Genomic DNA, 14,706 nt, shown 5'->3' on the forward strand with positions numbered 1-14,706 from the left:
TTCAAGATTATTGGCACTCGGTTTTCATGCCTCCATTTCTGATTCATCACTTTTCATTTTTTCATCTGGTATTGCTTCCGTTTATGTTCTAATTTATATTGATGACATAATTGTTACTGCCTCAGATTCTTCTCTTATTACTGATTTTATTCACTCTCTGTCCATATCTTTCCCTGTAAAAGACCTCGGTTCTCTTAACTTCTTCTTAGGAATTCATGTTTATCGCACGGCCGAAGGCCTATTCTTATCTCAGTCTCGTTATATCTCTGATCTCTTGAAGAAGACTAATATGCATGAGTCCAAAACCGTGACAACACCTATGTCCACTTCTGATAAACTATCCATTCTTGATGAATCATCATTTGAGGATCCTCACCTCTACCGAAGTGTTGTTGGTAGTCTCCAGTACCTTTCTTTCACTCGTCCGGATATCTCATTTGCAGTCAATAAAATTTGCCAGTACATGCACAGCCCTCGTAACTCTCATTGGCAAGCTGTCAAATGCATACTGCGTTACCTCAAACTCACAATCTCCTTTGGCTTATTTTTCTCTTCTGCCTCACCTCATAAACTAATAGCATTTTCTGATGTTGATTGGGCTGGTTGCCCGGATGATCGAAAATTGACGGGTGGTTTCTGTATTTACTTTGGGTCACATTTAGTGTCTTGGGGCTCTAAGAAACAACCAACAATAGCTAGATCTACGACTGAAGTAGAATATAAATCCGTTGCAAATACTGCTTGTGAACTTTTGTGGATACAAGCTTTACTTAAAGAATTGAGAATTTTTATTTCTGAAGCACCACACTTGTTATGTGATAACATTGGTGCAACTTATCTTTCGGTCAATCCTGTTTTATATTCACGGACTAAACATGTGGATCTTGATTATCATTTTGTCCGTGATCGTATTGCTAACAAAACTCTCACTGTCTCCTTTGTCCCAAGTAAGGAACAAATTGCAGATATTTTCATAAAGTCGCTCTCCTCTGCACGATTTGCCCTTCTACGTTCAAGCCTCACCATTCTACCGGTGCCGCTTGAAATGCGGGGGAATATTAGAACACATGGACCTGCCTTAGAGGATACTACCTCACAAGCCACATTCTCCACGTCCGCTGCACATTCGCAACAGAAAGTCACCTCCACTCCTTCCGTAGCTGCCTCTCAACAAAATGATAAAACCAATTCTTCTCAATAGAATGTTGTAGACTCTTCTAGAAAGATTCTCCTGTAAATATTTCTTCTATAAATTGAGTGTTACTGTATTAAGGAAGTCAAGAAATATACACAGAATACTTGTTCAGACTCTAGTCTTCTTTGATGCTTTTTCTCAAACACCTTGGGTGCACTCTGTTATTCACTTGGTTTAACAATCTAGAGTATCGAGTATCGTGTTTTATATATGCATATATACATAGCATTTTCTAGAGTATGTATTATATTTAACATTCGGAAACAGTACAAGAAAAATAAAGAGTGAGGAGAATAATTATTTACGACGAGATTAGACTCTTTTTAGTAGAAAATGCAAGTTCAATTTCGTAACAAATAACTAGCCACAAATAAACTTTTTTCTTGTAGTGAAAGATACATCTGGACGTGAGGTCTACGAACTGCATGATCTCGATCGTCAAAGTAAAAAATGGCATCTCAGACCCATGATCAAAATTAGGATTTGAATTACTTAGACTTCGTTTGGATGCTGATATAATCTTAGATGATCTGAGTTGATCTATGAATATGAGTGTTTTGTAGGTCTCATTGAGATGTGTTTAAATATAAATAGGTCGAAATATGTGCATGAAACAAGTTAAGATGGATTTAATTTTTTATCATAAGTTGAAAAAATAGTAAGTCTCATTAATAATTGGTTTAAGATGATTCGAGATGATCTTGACATTAAAACGTAACCTTAAAGTACAACACGGTCATGCTGACCCCCCAACCGACAGTAAAACTCCAAAGTTTCTTCTTTACAAAGAAGAAGAAGAAGCTACTAATATTTCACATGAAGATGAAGGCCAGGAAAGTGAAGATGCCTAAAACTGAAATCGACAGGAAAAAAAGAATATATGTTCTTTATCTTTACATTGACTACTTCAGCATAATTCCAGGCCGATTCCCAATATTATTTTAGATTGGCTTTTATATTAATCTCCCGTCACCATCTTTTATGATCTCTATCTATCAAGTTTTTTCATGTCTTGGCAAATTCCAGGAAACCTTTACGAAATTGCATGCAGCTGTGCCTTTAAATTCAAAAAATAAAACAATTTTATATGATAAATGATTAAAATAAAAAATATTTTCAAGTCATTACAAGAAAAAAGGCATTTCTCAACGCCAGTTGTCGTCGCTATTAGTCTAAAAAATCGCCATAAATGGACTTTCTCGGCGTATTTTCATCGCCGCTTGTTTGTTGCAACTCTCTGCTTATTTTTGTGAATAAGCAACGAATTTTCAAAATCATTGAAAATGATGATTTTTCCAGAGAAATATTTTTGACGCAATTACCCCAAAACTTGACGTAAATGACTCTACAGCTCCCATCTTAAATCGTTGGGAAAAGTTAAAATCGTCGAAAATTTTCTTCGCAATAGATATAATATTCACTACAAATAGTAAATCCTTTTCTCGACCAACATATTAATCGCCGCAAATATAAATTTTCCTCGCATATACATATCGTCGTAATAGAGCAATTTGTCGCTGGTAATTTTTTTTTTTTGCGACGCTTTTTGCTACCGCCGCTAATGACTATTCTGAATTATATTGGGTTTTTCCGTCGGAAGTAAATCGCCGTGATACGGTGTTAGCAACGTTTTGATATCGCCGCAAATCAGTTCCCTAGACAGTAAATATTTGTTGCGGCACCAATAAACTCGCCGCAAAAGGCACAAATCCCAATGATCATGAGGTTCATCGCAATAGAGTCTACTGTGATTTTCGATTTCTCGTCCGCTGTGTATTTCGCCAAGATTGCCCTCAATTGCGAAAATTTTCAAAAACTCGACAGCAAAATTGTAACTTAGGAGTGGTTTGAATTCAGAGATAAGTTGAGATGGTTAGTGAATAATAGAATAAAAGTTGAATTATTTATCATATTTTATGTGAAAATTTGATAAAGTTGTAATGATGAGATGATATGAGTTGATGTGGGTTTTGAATGCAAATAAGGCTTAAAGTGAACTGATTTGCCTAAAATAATCATGACCTACAAGAAGGTCTATAAGAAATTTTCCTGCTATTTTTGTAGCACTTTTGGCTGCATTCTTGTAACACAAATATATATTGACAATAATATTCATGCTTATATAAATAAACATGATTATTTCTATTTGTCAAACCTGTTATTGGAAACAATTACTTCCACCCAACAATTTTGGGACCAATACCCCAAATTCCTTTCCATCCATATATGCATTTGGTAGTTATCCCAAATATACTTGTCAAAATGCAGTCATATAAATCATTATTAAGTTACAACCCAGGAAATATCAAAGTAAATATAATATTTTTTGATACACATAAAAATAAGAGTGCGGCTACATCAGCCGTACTCTCCGCACACCTCACATGATATATATATATATATATATATTTTTGAACTCAACACATGGTGTGCTGCGGCTATAGGCTAATGTAAATAATTACACTAAAAATAAAGGCTCCAACAAGAAAGAGATCCTGAACACACAAGTAATAGTATGTATATGCACACCCATTCTGAATGTATATTATACATCTCATCTCAACACCTAGCTTTGTCTACATATAAGGACCATCATCATGTGCTAAGACAAAGAGCTCATTCATTCATCATATTCTTAAATCAGTCATTTGGGTGCCCCCCAAGTCACTTAATTACATAATGTATTTGAAGATCCTAAGCCACTATATACACCGGTGCATGTAGTGAATAAACATGTAGAAAGATGTCTTCATCGAGCAGGTAGGAATGATACCCTATTTCACCCTTATAACAGTGCAGCAATGAACTGCAGCTTGCACGCCTTCAATCCATATGCCCTTCGCAACTGGTCAAAAGTTGATCTACTCGTGTAGCCAAGATTGTTTATATTATCTGTTGACGGTCTACTGTCCATCAAAATCTGTAGCATCTTCGCCCAATGTTGTATAAAACAAACTTAATTTGCCACTACTTCTAAAAACCTTACAAACCATGTAACAAAAATTAGTAGTACCCTAGTTTTTTCTATTCCTATGTGAGACATCATTAAACCACTTGTCATAAAATGCAAGGCTCAAGAATATGCTACCTCAATCCATGCGTCTGTTCACGTCTAGAGTTAAAAAAATCTACCCTTCTTAGCTTCAAATTAATATTAGCTTTTTAATTTGTTTCAAGATAACATTTTCAGCAACACTAGTTATTATGCTTATTTACCCTGTCCCCTGATGTTGTCGCCTCTAACTCTCTGGCCATACACTGCAAGTTAACTTTGTTAAGTCATCCTTCTAAGTTAATCTTATTAAACATCATTACCAAGTATGTTTGACATTGGCTACACAACTTTTCTCAAGACGCGAACAAATACTAGGCTATATATAGTGAAGTACTGCATGTGCTTTGCAGTAACATCATAATGATTGTACAAGCATGCATAACCTAATCAAACAGAGAAATTTGTAATTTGGAATCCAGTGGCCATGTAACCAAGAATATCACCCCAATATGTATTCTTTTCTGCCCAATATTTCTGACCCACTATGATGATATACAAAACCTGTTTTATAATCAACTAGCTTGTCAGTTGAGTGAAACCGAATGTCATTAATGTTGACAAGTATATATAGTAATTCTTTTCCATCATGCTTAGTATCTATTCACCCCATCTCATGACCATAGCTGTACTTACGACGTAAAATATGTCATTTCTATGCTACTGCTTCTATGTAAATTTGACATGCAGGATGTTCCTTACAACAACTGCACCTACTCTTAAACATGCACAAGAAATATTCCATCTAACAGCAACTAGAGAATTGTTCATGTGTTTAAAATCTGGCATATTATTTCTAACGAAAACAGTTTTAAAGTTAATTTATCCATAGTTTGATGTAGTGTGGAGGACATTTTCATGATTATTTGCAAATAAAACAAGCAAACATAGTCAATGTTTAATAAACAACAATTATATCTTATATATAATTTCATCAAAATCTATATAGATTCCCCTATACATTTCCAATCTCACCTGGTAATGACTGATTACTGAAAGTATAACCCTTACCTTTACACATTTGGCCATCTGCAATACTAGTTTGCACCAACTTGCCTCCCACATCCCATAGTTATTGTCATGTTGTTCTCCCAATTTTCAGTTGACTCGCCCATTGTTGTACGCCTGTATAACAACATTGTAAAAGTTAGGGTGCATGTCGTCGGTCACGAAAGGTGATAATTGTTATGTGCAGGAAAAGTTGTCAATGGGCACTGGTGTATTTACCTCTTCACCAATATGTCACAGCATGTTACCCCTCTCCCCCCATATACAGTCAAAAACTGACATTCATATAACTAGCTTTCTAAATCCTCCTATCAAAAAAGTTGAACAATTAATATGCCAAAAGCCAGTCACACTTCCATGAACTTTATCACACAAAACACTAAATATTTAACCTCCCATTCATATATACTGCTCATCCACCATCTTACTACCAAAATGCACCCAAAATACTCAAAAAATCATTGTCATTCCATAAACTATTACTAGTTCACTGAGTCCCCCTGAGAGACTCAGTGAACGCTGGTAATTTGGCAAAAAATGTCATCAATAGCTTATCGGTCTCATTCTGTCGCTCCAAAAGTAAATGCATGTTTGCCCTCATCTCTTTCATTTCAGCTTTGTGGGTATTTGCATCCTTCTTATGTTTGGCGACTAAATCTAAGTATCGTTGCTCCCGCTCACGATCACGAACTCTTGTAGGCTCTGGTATCACCATCTCCCCCAGGCCTCATGGATATCTGGGTCGACTTCCAAGTTCCTCCTTGAAGACAGTTGTTGCTGCCTCCTCAGTGCGTTAGGAATGGTCTAACTCGTCCATCTTGCCAATGGATTTCTGCACGTGGAGAAAATAAAACGTTACCCTCTCTGGTTTGATATCTAGACATCTATCACTTTGTATACAAAATTGTTAGAACCATCAAGAGTACTGTAATAATAGATGAGGAATCTATTATTATGAGGACTCACATGGATGTCTTCTGTGGCAAACGTCACAAATTTATTGTTCTTCTTAGACCAACGAGTTTGTTTGTCGAAGTCCACCAAGTTTGCTCTTTCAGCCCTTTATAAATGTGTGTGTTTCAGTATCAATCAATACATACATTTTGTATATGAAATGTATCCCAAGTAACAAACTGTAAACAGCTACCAAATGCACAAAAATAAATTCAGGATCGACATGAACACATGAGGGATGTTTTTAAACCCCATCATAATACCATATGCCACCCAAACCATCCAATATTACCTTTTCCTCTAATATTCAAATAAACAATTTACGCCCAACAGTGTGATTAGTATTGAGCCTCTTCCAGTTTTCCTGGTTTTGGCTTGATATTTTCTGCCAATAATGCCAAATGTTAGCTATGTGCACATAAGGGTTAAAACAATTTAGCCTATGTCTTAATCGTATTTAGCCAATGTATACAAACAAAACAATGGATGTCATACCTTTAAGGCTTCAGATCCCCATCAACCACATAGCTTTACCCATACCAGGGGATCGACCATACTAGTCCTAGACACCAACACTTCCTCATGGCTGCCATATGCCAAGTACTTCTTATGCAACTCATGGTGGAAGGCGTTAAATCTCTTTCACAACTGTTTTGAAACTACCATTCGATGATTATCCAGCTCCCAATCTAAGACGAAGTCACCCAACAGTACACAATATATCACAAAATGATATATTCAGTAATTATACTAGGTCCGCTTTTAAACATTTAGAGTGAAGGTACAGAGATCTTACACGGACACATTCAATCAGCTCGTCCTTCTCTGTTTTGGGTACATCACTCCATCTAGCATAGTTCACGTCCAAGTCATGTTTTAATATCCATATCACACGCGTTGTAAACATGTTCGCATTCTCACAACAAGAAGCGGTTTCTCCATCATTTATCTTCAAGGGAATTTTCCTGTGCTTACGTAACTTTTCAAACTTCGTGTACTTCGCGGGTCCACGTCCATGTTTATTCTGTACTTGGTTGACAATAGACACTGTTGGCGCATCCGTAGCTGTAAAAACAGTATAAAAAATGATTATCTCATTTATTTATATATAATCATTGCCTACTGTACAATTATATGATTAAGCTCAATAATTTTGGAAAAATTATTAGTAATTCCCTCTACCATTTTTATCTCTACTAGCTGCAGGTTGTGGGATTGGATGGACAGGTGAAGTCTCCCAAACGTGGCTGAGAGACTGTGTTGAGTCATCTGAGCTAGACTCAATAGCATCCCGAGGGCTGTTGTATGAACTGATGATCACTCCGCGTGGTCAGCAGGCGTGACATGAGTACGGCACAAGTCGTCTAGGACGAATACCCCGTCCTCGCCTACTTCCATGTCCATTTTTATTCATGAGGTCACCTGAATTTAAAAGTGGTTATACTTGGCAAAATAGTTTGTTAATGAACCAACTAACATAGAAACATGGATAAATACTACCGATTTATTTTGATGGAACAGTATTAATCTCCACCAAATCATGCATATTCTAACATCATGCTGTTTTTACCGGAAAATGTATGAAATCCCACCATTAGACTTCTTATATAATGCTGAAATATCAAGCATGAGGAGTATACCAATTCCTTTAACTATTGGCCAGATTCTAATGTGGATGGTTGTGGCTGTGTTTGTACCAAGTCCAATGTCTAATTGAGTCCTGCTATGGTATATCAATAAATGGGTTTTGTTGGTGTCCAAATGCTGTGTATGATCCAGTTTGATGCATCAAAATGCATGCAACTCACTTCAAATGTACCAGGTTTAAGGTTATATTGACAATGTTGGTTAACTTCAATTATATTTTTATTGTGACTTTATAAAGTTTAGACGACACGCTGTTATGAACCAACTACTTGCAAATCTCAAAACCCCCTAAATAGATCTCAAATATTATATGGAACTACGCATCATCTTGGTATGCGTAGTTCAGGGTTCCAATAGGGGACTAGCTTTGACTACTTACATGTCAACTCTATAGAATACACTTTATAAGCAAATATGATGCTACAGAAATGCATTCACTCACTATACATTCAGATATGTTAAGTAGAATTTGTGCCATCACCTTGACTGTTAATAGTCTACCTTCAAAGTTGTTGTCGGTCTAATACACCCCACTGCTATCTTGGGCCCTGTTATGACACAGGACAATTTACTGTCATTGAGGTCACTTAATGGTTGTTTATAAGTGGAAACTCTTGTACACATGCATGCACCAAATATCACTGCTTAAACTCAGGTGTGAGAAGGGTATATAATTTCTTCCAAAACTCCCCAACTTTCGACCTATTTGTTATTATTCAAAACGACAAATAGGTCATACAATCAGGTTGGAAGAATTTTAATGGATTATTTCGATCATAAATGTCAACTCACTTAGCAATGAGGTCACTTAATGGTTGCATATAAGTGGTCACTCTTCTCACATGCATACACCAAAAACTTAAAATCAGGTTGGAGAAGGGTATATAATTTCTATAGACAACACCCCAAATTTTCAAGCATGTCTTATTATTCAAATCCCTAAATATGTATCTAGAATCAGCAGACATCTTTCATGTTGTTTTACCTGAATGATATTTTAATCTCACCCAGGCCCTTCCCAAAAAAAAAAAAAATCTAATATACTTGCATGGACTTCCATATGTCTGCACCCCTAGTTAGGCAGAGGAAAAAATAAAGAACCTAGTCAAGAATCCCAACCCAAATATATCCAAAACAACTTAAGAACAACTAGAACACATACCTGGAAATTGCAAGAAGCCTACTACACAAAAATTGTTCTATCAAACTTGAAGCATGCACTTGTAACTACATTGACAGTGCACTGGCCAGTAAAAGCTCCCACTTTTGGGCACTACAAATTCATCTTGTACTATAGTCCTCCAGTGACCACCACAATCTGTCCAGTAGTCAATGAAATAACTAGGTTGTAGCCTATCTTCAGATCAACAACAAGTGGGAAGCTAAATGGAAGCTGCAACCCATGAAAGCCTTCCCTTATGTTTTCTGAACAACCTAGTGCGAGAATGGAGGATGTCAGTACCCATGAGAACTGTGTTGGCAATGCTATATACATGTCAGCAGAAATGATTTCCACTTTTGAAATTACTGCTTTGCCCCTTCTTTTACCTTTTCTTTGTAAAACTTCCGCCCAACTGTGAAAATCCCAACGCCAAATCAAAATAAAACCTGAGATGACAAATAACTCTTTCTGTTAGTTTAGGAACTTCTCATGCATTTGGATAATGTTTCATCTGGCAGCATACTATAGTTTTAAAACCCACTATTAATTATAAGCACTCATACTTAAGTGTTGCAGTGCATTCCCCTTGATTCACTAGCTATATTGCATGGTTACTCATACATTTCATTTCCCAGTATTTAGCACCATCTGTATTCACCTACCCTCCATATAGCTAGCACTTCAATTGTATATTTGTTAACACTATACAGTTAAGTGATTCAATCTGGAGTTATATATTATTTACATTTTATATTACAACTTTCAAGCATGTGAAGTAATTCACCTACATTTTCAAGTGAAGTCTAATCTACTCATATCAGTTTGCATGAAATCTTTAGGCCTTGAACAAATGGGTTTGTATTCTTTGTGATTTATCCTTAGTTTTTATTTGCCAACCTGCTTAATAATTGAGTAAATGTAGCAAGCATCATTCCAAAAACCACCTTTGCATGCTTATGTAATTTCATTCCACAACCAGTTTTTTAGCACCATCTTGGCATTGGAGTTTATGACTTGAGACTGGCAATAAACTAATGTTATTACATAACATAGTAGATTAATAATCTCATCACTGTCCAAGTAACTGTTCTTACAACTGTTGCACCTAAAGATGCTGTCATTTTTACTTGTTTATTCTATTTGACAAACTTGGCCAGATTTGGATAAAGGTAATAATTATGATACCTTTCCCAGCACACAATTTAAATTCACATCCCTAACTTAATCTTACATCAAGGGTTCAAATTAGGTCAATTCTTCAAATGAGGATAGTTAAGTAGGATATCTTATGTAAATTAAGCTGTTTATGCTATATAATGGCCAGCTTTGGATTCATATAATTTGGCATACTAATGACCATGCATTTTGATGGATTTTGACAGTTAGTCTTTACTCTACTACACAAAAATAATAATGTGATTAGAAGATCTTCCATCTTCTAATCCATAACACACCGACACCACTTCTTTAGAGCATGTAGGACAACCTCTCACCTGCAATAAAGTCACAAAAATGAGAAGCTCACGATTAGCGACTTGTTATGGTGCTGCCAATAATCTCCATAAAAATATGTCCATGAAAAATAGTCAAGGGATAGGAAGAGCACTAGATTTCCAATATGTAGTACATCGGTCATATTGCACCCCGTTGGAGCATACACCTATTAAAACAAACACACTAGTTTGGTTAACTTGTTAAGGACAATTGTCGTTGTTACAATATTTACAACGCCAACTAACTATTGGTACGACACAAGTTACTTCAAATGAAGTAATGATATGATTTCTAAACTGACTATCAACCATTTTGTGAACTTCATACTAAAAATGGTGTTTACCTTAACAAGTCTACATTATCCCAACTGATTGTTTATTCTGACCCGGACTCCTCATCTGTGGATAGGTCTTCCTCATCAAAATATTTTCCATCCCTATATGCATTTGTTGACCTAGTTGCAGTGAGCAAATCTTCAATTAATGCTTCAATTGAGTTTATGCCTTGTGAACCCGTCGCACTCACTTCACGTACATCAACTTGCATAGGTTCTATATCAGAACTGTTTAGTGGAGTTGAGACAGGAACATCATAACATTGCATAGGTACGTAATCGTATGATGATTCATCTTTTTGATGGGCATCATCGTCACTAGATTACCCATCAATATCTTCTTCCACCCGTCTGACTGGTGGAATGTCATACACACTCCGATTTGTGAACTTCTGCACTACATACCAATTTCCTTTCAGTCGTAAATCTTTAATGTAAAAACACTGGGAAGCCTAGCATGCCAATACAAATGGTTTGTCCTTATACCATTTCTTGTCCATGCTGACACTAGTCATATGGTCGTCTACTCGTACCCCCTTTCTTATCACCAACATCAAATCAATCACAGCTGAACAAGTACACGTGACGACCTCCCATATAGTGTAACTCCACGACATCATTGATAACACCATAGAAGCCTATATTATTACACTGATGGTCACCAGTTGCCATGATACTCGAATTCTGTGTTTGCCGTCGAAATTCACGTTGCTTCGTATGAAACCTTTTCTCATCTATTATGCAAGCAACATACGAAGCAACCCAATTATCAGGACCGCATGCTAGCGCATATAGATCGGCGGAGACATCAAATGGGTTGATGGCTCGCTTATCTTGAACCTACACAATATGGGGCCATTAATCACCACGTATGGCCAGTCGAAATAGTACACATTGTAGTGAATCATTCTAAGTAGACATGCAACAATCAAACTTACACGTTTCTTGAGCCATGCTGGGTACTCATTTTGATATGTGCGATCAACAGAAGTTTGGTTATTCCCTTGACACTTCTCGTAGTGCTCCCTGCACGCATGACATATGAGAAGTCGTCCATATTAGTATGTTTCCTATAAGAAATGCAATATATTTGACAGTTCCAACGAAAACGTATGCAACAACATAAATAGTTTTTAATAAATGTTTGTATATCATTGATGTGTACTTACTCCAAATATAGTGTAAGCTCGATGCAGTTGTTAATCACGTACCAACGACCTATGATAAAGAGTTTATCTTCTAATCGCACCTCATGTGCTATACCTAATAGACGCAATTTTTGGTTAAATATTGAAAATCCATCTGTAGTCGACTCTTCTTGCACATCAACATTGCGGTCTGGTTGATTAAACCTCATCTCAACATCATTAAGGTACATTGAGCAAAATGACAGGCATTCGATGTGAATGTATGCTTCTACAATTGAACATTCTAAGTGTGCGTTATTTCTTACATGTCGCTTGAATTTGCCCAAATACCTCTCAAATGGGTACATTCACATGTATTATACTAGACCTCCAAGTATGGCCTCACGAGATAAACGGACAGCTAGGTGAACCATGATATCGAAAAATGATGGAGGGAATATCATCTCTAATTTACATAGAATGAGTACGATATCACTTTCAAGTTGGGATAGTCGAGTGATATCCAGTGTTCTTGCGCACAATTTTTTAAAGAACGTGCATAGCTCAGTCAACGCCAGCGCAATATCACTCTTTAAGTACCCGCCGACAGCAATAGGAAGTAATCGTTGTAAGAAAATATGGTAGTCATGGCTTTTCAACCCTGAGATTTTACAATCACGTACAGAAATACAACACGCAATATTGGTGGCGAACCCATCTAGGAATTTGACATAGGCCATCCAAGAACAAAATGCATTCCTTTCATCTCCATGTAACATGTAGGATGCAAGAGGCATTGAGATTTTTTCACCTTCACGCTTCAAATGCAATTTTTTTCTAAAACCCAATACCTCCAGATCATGTCTAGAGTTTATATTATTCTTAATTTTTTCAGGAATGTTCATTAAAGTCCCAAAGATGTTATCGGATATATTCTTCTCAATATGTATGACATCTAAGTTATGTCGAAGACGAAGTGTTGCCGAATAGGGTAACTTGAAGAATATGCTGTGCTTCGTCCAGTTCAACTCTTCAACAGTGCATTTTCGCTTTCTTAGAAATTTTCCAAATGAGACATCCCCAAGCATTTGTAGCTGATGTAAAATATCTGGTCCTTCTAACTCCCTTAGTGGCATGCGATGATCTTCTTTACCATTAAACAAGGCTTTTTTCATCCTCTGAATGTGGGTTGGTTGAAGGAAACGTCGATGTCCCATATAGCAGTGTTTTCGGCCATATTTCAACCAATTACAATCTATATTGGTATTGCAGCATGAACATGCAAGTTTTCCTTTTGTCGACCAGTCAGAAAGATTTCCATATGCTGGAAAGTCGTTGATTGTTCACAATAAAGCGGCATGCATTCTGAACGTTTCTTTGGTGGATGCATCATACGTAGGTACCGCATGTTCCCAAAGTGCAAGCAATTCATCGAGCAACGGCTGCAAATAAACATCAATGTCATTTCCTAGTGATTTTGGCCCAGGAATGATGAGGGATGTCATAAAGAATTGGTCTTTCATGCATAGCCACAATGGCAAGTTATATGGGACAATAATCACTGGCCATATGATGTAAAGCTTAGCCATGTTGTTGAAGGGATTGAAGCCGTCACTTGCCAAACTGAGACTAACATTACGTGCATCGGTAGCAAACCAACTATGGTCTAAATCAAATATCTTCCAAGACTTAGAGTCTGCAAGATGACGCATATTATTCTCATCATTCACTCAATTCTCTTTGTGCCATCTCATATCAGCAACTATCTTTGTAGGCAGAAAAAGCCGCTGCAGTCTTGGCGTTAAGGGAAAATGCCGCAACACCTTTTAAGGGGTCACCCATTTTCGATTTGTAATTGACATCCACCTCGATACCTTACATATAGGACATGCATTAAGTTATGAATTTTCCTTCTAGAATAAAATGCAATCATTGGGGCAAGCATGAATTTTATGGTACTTGAAGCCCAAACCTCGCTCCAAAGACCGTGACTCTTCATATGAATGCGGCAACTCAACATCCGGGAAGGCTGGCCTCAACAAGTCAATGAGCATATCAAATGACTTTATTGACCAACCACCAACTGTTTTAATGTGTAACAACTTCATAATGAACGACGGTTTCTAGAATTTTATACAACTGTCGAAAAGAGGACGTTAGACATCCTCTAATAGCTGGTCAAAAGATGACAATGGTAATGATGCAGGTACTGAATCCCGGCTTGGCATTGGAGTGCTACTTTGGAGAACATCGACGTTTGTCCCGGCCCATATGTCATCTAACATATGGGCCATGTCATCGATGAATTCATCTTCATCACTAATCTCAATGTCTTCATCGTCCATGTTGAAATTTTGGGTTTCCTCATCACCATGAAAAATCCATTGCGTGTAGTTTGGATCGATCCCTTTTATAAACAAGTGACTCTTTATGGTAAATATAGGGAGGAAGAGATTATTACAACATATTCGGCATGGAAATCGAATGCGAACATTTCCCATGGCGTGGTTTCGTGCCATGTCAAGAAAATTCCCAATGCCTTCGGCGTAAGCAAGTGATCGAAGTCTATTGGGTAGGTTCATTCATCTTTTGTCCATCTAAAAAGATTCATATAACATAGTCAATTAGATGAACTAATACTATCGTCCTAATATAATATATTAGCTCAAAGATTACAGATAACTCCCAAGTGCAAAATATACAAGCAGATGATATTAAAATAAATTCAGAAGT

This window comes from Juglans microcarpa x Juglans regia, chromosome 8D (genome assembly GCF_004785595.1).
Source record: "Juglans microcarpa x Juglans regia isolate MS1-56 chromosome 8D, Jm3101_v1.0, whole genome shotgun sequence".
In the NCBI taxonomy this organism is placed as follows: Eukaryota; Viridiplantae; Streptophyta; class Magnoliopsida; order Fagales; family Juglandaceae; genus Juglans; species Juglans microcarpa x Juglans regia.